The sequence below is a fragment of the Sus scrofa genome, chromosome 13 (genome assembly GCF_054392235.1).
Source record: "Sus scrofa isolate SSC_HxYL_T2T_F1_AM1 chromosome 13, Sscrofa_HxYL_maternal_Yorkshire_Landrace_v2.0, whole genome shotgun sequence".
NCBI lineage: Eukaryota > Metazoa > Chordata > Mammalia > Artiodactyla > Suidae > Sus > Sus scrofa.
In genome coordinates, this window is record NC_139395.1 from 16,897,892 (window position 1) to 16,909,751 (window position 11,860).

At 38.0% G+C, this 11,860-nt stretch overlaps 1 protein-coding gene across 1 annotated transcript in view; it reads right to left on the reverse strand.

The window, feature by feature from the left end:
* COL6A5 (collagen type VI alpha 5 chain) overlaps positions 1-9,917 on the reverse strand; it is a 127,626-nt gene extending 117,709 nt beyond the window's left edge. Inside the window, exon 1 of the mRNA XM_005669263.4 lies at positions 9,766-9,917. The gene's annotated coding sequence lies outside the window, so the exon portion shown is untranslated. The remainder of the gene's footprint in view (positions 1-9,765) is intronic.
* Positions 9,918-11,860: the final 1,943 nt, after the last annotated feature.

The following is an 11,860-nucleotide window of genomic DNA, read 5'->3' on the forward strand; positions in this document are numbered from 1 at the left end:
TTCAATCCCTGGCCTCACTCAGTGGGTTAAGGATCCAGTGTTGCTGCAAGCTGTGGCATAGGTCACAGATGTGGCTTGGACCTGGTGTTGCTGTAGGTGTGGCAGAGTTAGGCCTTCAGCTGAAGCGCCAATTCGACCCCTAGCCCAGGAACTTCCATATGCCACAGGTGCAGCCTTAATAATAATAAAAAAAAGATAATTTTTTTTAATATCATGAGTGCTAATTCACTAAGCCAAAAGTAAGCAAATTTTCCCTATAAAACAATATAATAAGTATTTTGGGCTTTATGTTCATGACAAATACTCAATTCTTCCCTTGTAAGATCAGCCACAGATAATACACAAACCCACGAGCATGGCTGCAGGACTGCATTAGGACTTCTGTTTTATTTACTTATTTATTTTTGGCCAAGCCCAAAGCATGGAGAAATTCCCAGGTCAGGGATCGAACTCCCGCCAGGGCAGTTGACAACACTGGATCCTTGATTTGATGAGCTATTGGGGAACTTCCCAGTCTTTAAATTTTTAAAAACAATTGTGGTCTCAATTATTCTTCCTAAATGTATCTATCTCATGTGTACTTTATTAATAGTCATATTAGCTGTTAATCCATTTCCTTATTTAATTATTTGGAATAATTGTCGCTGACCAGAATGGGTATACTATTCCAAACCAAAATCCTTTCTGATTAGTCAATGATTGATTATTGTTAAATATTACTAACAGTGCTCTTATATCTACCTTTTTCTTTTTAACTGTTGCCTAGTACTCCACTATACAAATGTATCCTGATTCATTTGGCCAGTTCTCTAAAGATGGGTATTTACATTGTTTGAAAATTTTCTCACAATGATAAACAACGTTGCAATTAACCTCATAGTACAGTGGGAGGAGTATTTTTATAGGATCCCTTACTAAGAGCAGAAACTCTGGGTCAAAGAGAATGCTTATCTAAAATGATGACTAATATTAAACAATAGCAACAAAAGAGGTAATGTCAAATTACATTTCCCCGAGGAACTTATGGGAGTCCTTATTTCCTTACATTCTCATCACACACTTTTTAAACTTTATGAAATCCTGATTGAAGGGGAAAAATTCATATAACCTCATGGCTCTTTGCATTTCTATAATTACAAGTGAGACTGGGAATTACATTTATTATATTTCTCCTCTGAACTGTATACCTAAGATCCTTAAGAACCATTTCCCCTCTCTTACTGATCTAGACACACTCTTAACATTTATGAATATACATAGTCCTGAATGTTTCATATTCTTTGTTGCTATTGTAAATGGAATCTTTTCCTCTACTCACTTTGCTAAATGACTATTTGTACTGGCCATTTTAGTGAACTTTCCTGTTAATTATCTAGACTTACAGAATATTCTGATTTTAAACAAAAACAGTGATTATTTTGGCTCCTCCTTCCTACATGTCCGTATCTTATGTTGTCTTACACTATTAAATTGACAAGTACTTTGACAACAATGTTAAGTAATGGTATTGAAAATATCTCTAACTTAATGGTACTATTTCAGTGTTTCATCATTAAGTGTGATATGTGGCAGCTGGTTTGTAATATGTATTTCTAACCATGTTAAGAAAATATCCCCTCTTCTTATTCTAACCTAAGAGTTAAGAAAATCAGGAATATTTAATGTTACCAAAAGTTACTTTTTAGCACCTGTGCTGAACTTCTAAAAAATTAGTAATAATTTAGAGTTTTTAATATTTAACTATTATTAACTATTATTGAATAAACTCCATTTAATCATCCAATATTCTCCTTTATGTACTATTGGATTTTACTTGCTAATCTTTGATTCAGGAATTTTGCATCACTGTTCAAAAGTGAGGAATACTTTGTCTTTTATTTTTGTAAACCATCTTTGGTTTTATATCAATTCTGCTGGAGTCATGAGAATGATTTGGAAGTTTTTCTTCTTTCCTTTTGTTTCTAAACATTTTAAATGTCAGAGGAATTATCTATCATTGAAAGTTTTGAAAAGCTTTGCCCAGGCCCAAAGTGTTAGCTTTCAGCCATCTCAGTTCCTTCCAAAGTTAAAGCCACATAGGCTTTCTACTGTTTCTTTGGTTGGATTTTGCAATGATCATTCCTACTTTCTTCTACAGGTTTCCATTTCATTCTGATTTTAAACTATTTATGATAAAATCGGACACATTATATTCTCTTTTTTCTCTACCCTCAAGGGTTATCTCTAACTTCTCATTCCTAATATTACGCATTTGTTTTGTTTTCGGTTTTTTTCCTGGATTAAAGCAATTAGTAGTTTACTCTTTTTACTTCAGAATTTTCCACAAAAGACCTTTTGCATGTATTAATTAATTATATTGTTTTTCTTGGACTTAAAACTCAATTATTTGTCTCTATCATTACTTGGGTTCATTTTGTGTTTTCCCCTAACTTCTTGAATTGAATGACTAATCTATTTATTTCTATTCTTTCTTTCCCTCTTTTTTCTTTTTTCTTTTTTCTTTTTTTTTTAGGAATGAAAGCTTTTCAAGGCAATGCATCTTCCTGAGTACAGCTATAGCTCTACAACATTGGCTTTGATATGAAGCAGTCTCATCTTTATTATAGGACAGATATTCAACTACGGTTTTAAATTTTTCAGGTGGGTAGATATTTCAAATTTTGTCTTGTTTTATTGAAGTTGTTACATTTTTCAGTTGTTATTATTTACTCCTGGTTTTAATGCATTGCATTAAGAAAATGTGGTCTGAAATAGTTCCTTTTTGGAATATACTGAGGTTTCCCTTGTGACTGAATATAAATTCACTTTTTTAAATGATTAATGGATGCTTGAAAAGAAAATATGTTTTTCCTGATGATATAGAATTTATTGTTAACCTATTACTTCATCTTTATTTATTTTTGCCTATCTACTTTCTTAAGGACTAAAATAAGGGCGTCAACATTTCCCCTACACTATATTTTCATCAATTCTCTTTTATTTCCTGTTTTAGCTTTATATATTTCTAGGCCATGTTAGTTATTTCCCAAGGTTTATAACAGTTATATCTTCATTGCAGACTATATCCATCATTTGTTTATCATTATTATATAATCTTTGATTATAGTTTATGTCAACACTGGATCAGAAGTTCCATCAGAGAAGGGCATCTGCTTTGTGTCACTGTTATATCCCCAGACTTTATGGTTGTTTGTCAATAGTTAGCACTCGATAAACTTTTTTCAAAAAAAAGAAGCAAAAAAAGGTTAAAGAAGGGAAGGAGGTTAAAAAAAAAAGCATGCACAAGGCCTCACTTAATATATTTTTTATTTCTCTCAACATTATCTGATATAACATTATAATTCCTTTTTTTCTCTTGGACAGCATATCATTAATGTAAACTATCAAATCTGTTTCAGACATATCTCTGGTAGGAGCATTTGGTTGGATTCGGCATTTTGATCTGATCCAGGAATCTTTTTTTTTTTTCCTTAAAGAGGGGAATTTAAGCTCTTTATTTTTATGTTATAAAATATATGTTTGGGCCTATCATCTCCATTTCATATATTATTTATTTTCCCCTGATGTTTCTTTTGTTTGATTTTTTGCCTTATCATCTGTTTTCTTTTTTTCTACTTTCTATCCATTAATCATTAATTTGGAAGAATATATCAGATTTTTACTTACAGCAAACTAGAAAAATTATTTTTAAATAAAATGTTTTAACCTATACTTCTAAATTCACCATCATTAGAAATGAAACAATACTTATGACCCCCACCTATGAAAGATAAAAAACACTAATCTGCTTACATTTTCCTTCCTCTTCCTTTATTCTTTTGTTGAATTTTATAGAGCAAGGGAGGCTCCCAATTTATTATCACAAAATTATCTTTTAAACTTTAAGTTTTTTATACTGTGGCTTTTCTTCCAAGAATTATAATCCTTACTTTGTGATTCGAATACCACAATTGTTTCACCCCATTTTCTTTATCCATTCATCTGTTCAGGGGCATTTAGGTTGTTTCCATGTCTTGGCTATTGTAAATAGTGCTGCTATGAACATAGCAGTACAGGTATCTTTTTAAAGTATAGTTTTGTCCAGATATTGCGCATCTTTTTTAAATGCAGGCTCTGATTGAGTAGCTCTAGAGTGGTTACTGAATTCTGCATTTTAAACAAGCTTCTAAAGGATGCTGATCCTCTGAAGCACTTTGAGTAACGAAGGATTAGGTTATATATGCTGAGGTCTGTCATAACTGAATATATCTGATATTTTTTCAACTTGTCATCTAGAACAATTGAAATCAGTACTGTATAATAGATGTAGAACACAAGCCATATAAAATGTGGCTATAGAATTCTCAGGTTTCATTCCTTTCATTTTACCTCTTAGCTTTTTGTCATTGAGTTACTGTCTTCTGGAATTTGATAATTCATATGGCTAGTCTAATTTATTTTTAATTTTTCCATCTGGATGTTTTACCCATTATCCTCAATAATATCATTCTAATCTTTGTTTTTGTTTTTCTGGAACATAACGAGATTTTGATCTGCCAATTTAGATGTTCTTTTACTTTGGGAAATTTTTCATCTAATTCCACATTTCCTCAGTTGAAAGATTTTTTCATTTTTGTCTTTCTCAAACTGAGAAATTACTTGTAGAATGTTCATTTGATGATTTTAGTGTTCCTTTTTACTCCCCTAAAAGCTATTTTAAAATCAATTCAATGCATTTTACATTTATTTTCAGTTCCTTTTGGTCTTCTCCCCCCCCCCCCCGAAAAAAAGTCCACATGGTCCTATGTTGTTTCTGTTATTTTCTATCACTATGGCTCTGTTTAACCAGTTTTCTCCCTCTGTCTTTATCTTCTGCAATCTGTGAAATGTTCCCCAAAGCTGTCCTCTAACTCAAAACTCAATTTTCAATAAGTCAGACAAGGTTGACTTATATCTAGCTGTTGCTAATTTGGGTTTGGGTTTTGTAATGGTTTTCTTTTCCTTCTGTACTTCCCTTGGCTTTGCCTTTCATTATCTCTTGGATTTCTTTGAGCTCTTTCTTTACAAAATCTGTTCTCTCTAATGCCTTAGAGTTGGGAGTAATTTTCATCTCTTCCCTGAAATAATTTTTTTTTTTTTTTTGTCTTCTGTCCTTTTAGGGCTGTACCCTCCACATATGGAGGTTCCCAGGCTAGGGGTCGAATCAGAGCTGTAGCTGCCAGCCTACGCCAGAGCCACAGCAATGCCAGATCTGAGCCACGTCTGCGACCTACACCACAACTCATGGCAACACCAGATCCCCAACCCACTGAGTGAGGCCAGGAATAGAGCCCACAACCTCATGGTTCCTGGTCAGATTCATTTTCACTGCACCACAACAGGAGCTCCTCCTCCGTGGAATAATTCTTAATCTTTGTTATGTGTATAACAAATTCTTCCTTCTTTATGAGAGGTATTTTTACGTAAGACCTATATTGGTATTTTGCATATTCTGTGCAGGCTTTGAATGTGTGTTTGGGGTAGTGGTGGGGAAAGGGGAGTAAAATTGGGGTCCAACAAAGGTCTCTCCTCTGCATTACACATTTATGGTTCTCATCTGTTTTGTAGTTGGTTGCTTTTAAGAATAGAAATTTTTTGCTCATTATACTTTTAGCTGCTTGTTACTGCTTTACAAAGAACCCATTGGTTTTTTGTATTTATTTAGTAATAATCTTAATTAATCTTGAATTGTTTCTTTTAGCCATGGTCTACCTGGAACTGCAAGCATTTATCTATAGCTTATTATATGCCAGTCACTGTTCTTTGTCTTTATTTTTACAACATCCCTGTGAGGTCAGTACTACCACTTGCCCATAAGACAGAAGAATATAGTTTCATTAAGTATCTTGCCCAAGTTTATACAGATAGTAAGTTATGAAATGTTGATTTGTACCCCAGTAGATGACCTCTTAAATCATCAAACTGTTTGCAAATTTAATTTATGTTATCTCTCTCTTTACAATTTTTTTTTCTTACCTAATTGCAATGGTTAAAGTCAGGTATGCTGAGTCATCTTCATCCTCCCATTTCTTCTACAACCTGCTCCTTCTCCATTAAGGAGATGGACCGGGAAAGCTAACGCCTAGGGTAGCTCTGTACTAACTGGGCATGTGCTGTTGGCAAAGGTTTAATAATCCTAAACCTCAACTTTCTCACCAATGAAGTGGCAATAAACACATATACTTTATTTTTAAATTTTGGGGATTACTGTGAGATTCAAATATAACCATTTTAATAAACTGCTTTAAGACCTAGACAGAGATATTATTATTACTATAATATCACACCCAGAGTACTTCTATTTCAGGGCCTGTCTGTTTGACTTGAACATCCTCAAGCCATCCAGTTGCCTAGAAACTTGTTTTTTGTTTTTTGGGTTTTTTTTTTTTTTTTTGTCTTTTGTCTTTTTAGGGCCGCACCCAGAGCATATGGAGGTTCCCAGGCTGGGGGTCTAATCGGAGCTGTAGCCACCGGCCTATGCCAGAGCCGCAGCAACACCAGATCCAAGCCACATCTGCGACCTACACCTCAGCTCACAGCAACGCTGAATCCTTAACCCACTGAGCAAGGCCAGGGACCAAACCCGAAACCTCATGGTTCCTAGTCGGATTCGTTTGCTCTGCGCCATGACAATAACTCCTAGAAACTTGTTACATTTTCTCTCTCACCTCCTACTCCCCAATGCACACAAACACATATAAGCCACTCCCAACCACTATCTGACTGCAAAGATGATCTTCTTTACACTGCCTTACACTGCCTTACACTACCTGTATAAAGCTCTCCTCCCACTACTCAGGTTTTTTCAAGTCCTTTGCTGTCTTCCAAGAAAGCAATTAGTTAATCATGCTAAGGAAGAAGGGTCAAGGTGTCATCTGCGCCCTTCAAATAATTTAGAATTTTACAATGGCTTTTCAGAGACCAAGTCTTAAATTACAGTATGCCCTCAAAGAGTGGCATAAAGGATCAGAATTCAAAAAAGTCTGAGGAATCTAGGGCAATACCATGGGGCACTGGGGATTGACAAGGGTGACAAAAATACAGGCAACAACTTTAGGTCCTAGTTTTTTCCAGTGCCCAACTCCTCCTCTTCCTTTACCCCTGCTCAGAGAGGACTTGGATCTGAGATTGGACAAGACCGACAGGGGCATACTCAAAGCAAAATGCAATGCCATGAAAAGTATACATCGCAAGTGAATTTCCATTCTCCACTTTCAGAGTTAAAGGGTTCTGGGTAAATATTCCAGGATTAGAAAGTCTTCCCTTTTGGAGAACCCTCCTGCACTGGTGGTAGGAATGTAAACTGGTATAGCCACTATGGAAAAGAGTATGGAGGTCCTCAAAAAACTAAAAATAGAGTTGCCAAATGAACTAGCAATTCTGCTCCTGGGAATATACCTAGAAAAATCTATAATTATAAAAAATACATGTACCCCTATGTTCATAGCATTGCTAGTCACAAAAACCAAAACATAGAGACAACCTGTGTCCATCAAAAGATTAATGGATATGGATAGATGTTGTATATAAACAATGGAATATTACTTAGCCATAAAAAAGAATGAAATAATGCCATTTGCAGCTACGTGAATGGACCTAGAGATTATTATACCTAGTGAAGCAAAGCAGAAAGAGAAAGACAAATACCATGTGATATTACTTATATATAGAATATAAAATATGACACAAATGAACTTATCTAAACAAGAGAAACAGACTCACAGGCACAGAGAACAGACCTGTGGTCACCAAGGGGGAGGGCGGAGGGATTGATTGGGAGTTTGGGGTTAGCAGGTGCAAACTATCACATATAGAATGAATAAACAACAAAGTCCTACTGTATAGCATAAGGAACTGCATTCAATATCCTGTGAGAAACCATAATGGAAAAGAATTTGAAAAAGAATTAACTGAATCACTTGCTATACAGAAGAAATTAACACAACATTGTAAATTAACTACTTGAATAAAATAAATTTTTAAAAATTCTTCCGTTTTAGAAAAGTGGTGTGAATTTGAAGGAGGAAAATCACAACATAAACTAACATGAAAACAAGAATACGCTGTAAATCATTAGAGAAGGTTGCTAAGTATATGCTTTTTGCACACTTATGAACAAGCATGTGCAGGCATGATTCTGGGGAATATTTTAACATTTCCAAAGCTGTTTTCAAATGGAAGTTAGTTAGCTTTTGAAATCAGTGAACCAGCCTTTTAAATGCCTCAAAACATGAAGACATAATTATATGACCATTGTATTAAGTATTTTCTCCTCTGCTTTAACATATTAAAAAGTCAATGTTTTGATCACACAGCAGGTAGGTAGGGAACTCTGTGGAGATAGGTTGGAATGATGCTGGCAAGTGCTACATCAAAATCATATGTCCTGCATCCACCTACTGAAGAGGAAGGGAAACTGAGAAATATCTGTAGCATTTGCTCCAGAGTTCAGAATGAGTCATTAGTGGATTTAGACTCAATATTTAAATTAAACCACCAAAGGAGAAGATGAAGAATAACCCCCCCCCAAAAATAAAACCCCACAGCTGACAGCAAACTATTCATAGAAGCTTCATTATCAAGTATTTCACAAGTGAGGGTCTCAGCATTGGTGAGGAATCTGTCTCATCTGCAGAAATTGTTCAGAACATTGTAGGATGGGGAACCACATAATTGGGGTATACATGGCATCCATATTTGTTTCTAAGGGGCATCCCCATAGCAACTGAATTCTCAGAGTTCATATGATGTTGCTAGCTCTGACACTGGGTTCATTAGAGAAGGTAGCAAATTGTCTCTCTCGATTTGATTCAGAAGAAATCTCAGGATCCATAATTATTTGTAAAATATATTACATAAACTAACACAAAGATCAAAAAAAGGTCTTACCAACATGAATCTTTTTTCTTTAATATTTTTTCCAGAACTCACAAATTAAATATATAGCTATTCTGACATCCTGGGTTAACGACAATAACAAAAATTAACTTCAGGAATACTTAAATACCAAAAGCCAAAATAAAAGTGAGGTATGAAACACTATACCAAATTACAAAGACCTTGGTTAAAGAAAAAAAAAATGCCACCAGTCTTGAAATTTTAACTCCCTCCTTCATTTTGAAAGAAAATTTCTTGCAACCTTGCATATAGTAGAAACTCAGAAATGTTCATTAAAGCCATGATTGCTATTTTGAGGAAATCTCAAAGATGGTAGTTCACAGTTTGAAACAGAGTAGCAATTCCCACAAGCCATGAGTGTTTCAGTTCTTAAGATGCTGTATCTGAATATTCCTCCATATTTAATGCCTTATTATGGCTCACTGTGCACTCATAGCTGTCTATCTGGGCGTTCCTGCTTGGGACCGAAATGACCTCTAAGTCACTGGTTCTCAAACTTCAGCTGCATGGGAATCTTCAAGAGGACTTGTTAACGCACACATTCCTGAGTCCCAGTGCAGAGATTCAGGCTCCCACAGGTGTGTGGCGGGGCCCATGAATTTGCATTTCTAACAAGGTCCCAGGGGATGGATCTGCTACTGGTCCCTATACCATACTTCCAATAGCACTGCTCTAATGTCCTTTCCAATTCTGAGTCTAACGTTTAAGAACTTTGTCTCAATTTGCAAAATGCCTTAGATTCCGCGATTTTAGGGCATCCTACAGGTGCAAAATCACCAGAATGTACTCATGCCTACAGAGCCCCCTAACGCCCACCTCAGACCCCAAGCCCCGGCAACCTGCACTCACGGAGCCTTCCTGGGGTCTAGGGCTCCTCAGACCGCGGAAGCCCCAGTTCCTCGCGGGCTGCAGGAGCACCTGAGCGCCGGGACCCCGCGCGCGAGAGAGTGCGCGGCAGGGCAAGAGCAGAGCCTGGTCCCTGCTCAGCCGCAGGTGGTACCCAGCGCAGCGTGCCCTGCAGCCCTTTAAAGGCGGCGCTGATCCCGTGACCTTGGCCTGGCTAGCCCTGCTGGCTGGGCTATTAACTAACTCCTCATGGGTTTCATGTGCGTGTCCAGAGATACTCCAGCTGTTGGCTTGGTGCGTAGCGGCCAGCAGCTTTTTCGGGGGAAGCCAGGGGCTGCCAAAAAAGAAATTGAGAAGGCAGTTTCTCAGAAACCCAGAGCAAACTTTATCTGCCGGATGCCGGCTTGAGGTCACTGCAGCTACTTGGGTTCAGTACTTGCTATTTGGCTCCAATGGTATATTTGTCAAGTTTCTCAGAGCCAGCTTGCAAAGAACCCGAGAAAATTCCGGAGGGAGGATGGGGGTGGGGTGGGGTGGGGTGGGGAGCGACTGCTGGGGTCGGAGAGAGAGCAGAGAGCAGAGCACATACCTGGGCTAAAGGCAGGAGGAGCCCCCCAGCAGCTTCTAGGAAGGGCATGGTCGGAAGGTGGGGCAGGCAACAAAAATGAAGACACCATTTCACGCAGGGATTACAATGAAAACTTTGGAAAGCATCCCCTGTTCTTGGATGAAAGACTTACTGTAATGTTTGCCTGTTTGTTTTTGACGGATGTGAACTCACAGTTGCGATTTTATAGGTAAACACATCCCCAGCTTGTGAGGTTGAATTCAGTCTCTCCGCCCACAGCTTATCCTGTCAGCTTCCGCGCTGTCCATGAAGAGATGCGGACATTATTTACCCCAATGAACGCTTATTAAAAGGCCAAGAGGAAACAGGAGAGGTGGGAGTTCCCGCCCCTTTCTCAGCCCACTGCTGGGACCCTAGGCTTCTTGATTCTAGAACTACTGCTGAAGTTAATTAGGAGGTTTCCAGGTATGACTCAGAAGGAATGGGGTTGGAAGGATGGAGAAAAGGAAGTTGAATGAGGGCTGTCGATTTTTCCTACTATTAATATTTTTTAGCAAAGGGAACACAGTTATGTGTAAACTAATAACTGATTTTCTTTTCTTTTTTTATAATAATAAGCAGGAAAATTGTTTTCCTCAGAAGACACTGTATTTGCTCTAAGCTAAAGGTAACTGAGACTTCTGGAATCTACTTGGTTCATCCCACCCGATGTTTGCACAGAACATCCTGAAATGCTGGATTGGAACACAGTTCCCTTCAGTTTGGGAGGAGGTCTCATCCTGGCACAAAGGGACAGGGCCACCTGTCTGCCTCACCTAGCTCCTCCCTCTCAGGGTTTTCCTTTTGTATGTATGTTGGGGGGGAGTGAGCTGAATAGCCACCGGCACTCCCCACCATACCTGTTCAAACCTGACCCCCCTCAGCAGTCCCCCAAGAGATGTAATGATAACTCTGACCACAACCCAACAAAAGCGAAAGAGAGGAGGGAGATGCGAGGCGGTGCTCTCCGTGCACCACCACCCAGAATCGTTTCTAAAACATGTTGGGGGAAAGAAACTTAAGATGCCAAAGACTCAGTTCTCCTGTTGCGATGCCCTCCTGATCCACCCCAAGACGTGTTCTTTAGTGTCTTTGAGTCTCAGGTCCTGTCCAGGCTGGAAGGTCAGAAAGTGTAGTCTCAGGGACAAAATGCGCTTGCAGTTCACACGTGTGCCCTCGTGCTATGTCCATAAACCCTCAGTGGACAAAGACTGGTTAATTGAGATGTTCTTTTCCAACCAAGAGTGAAACCCTAAGGGAGGGCGGGAAGGAGCCCATTTCACTTCAGGAGAAGGGTGGGGTTCTTTCCTCACGGTTGGTGAGGTAGTATTCAAACAGCACTGGAGTCAACAGGAAGTTGGCCTTGTGGAGGAACTTTTCTGTAAAGCATTATTGTAAGAATGTGTTTCTTGCATCAGAATTACAATTTATTTTTCACAATCACAATATGATATAAAAGCGGCTTTTGGGATTGACAGCGTTTTCCACAGA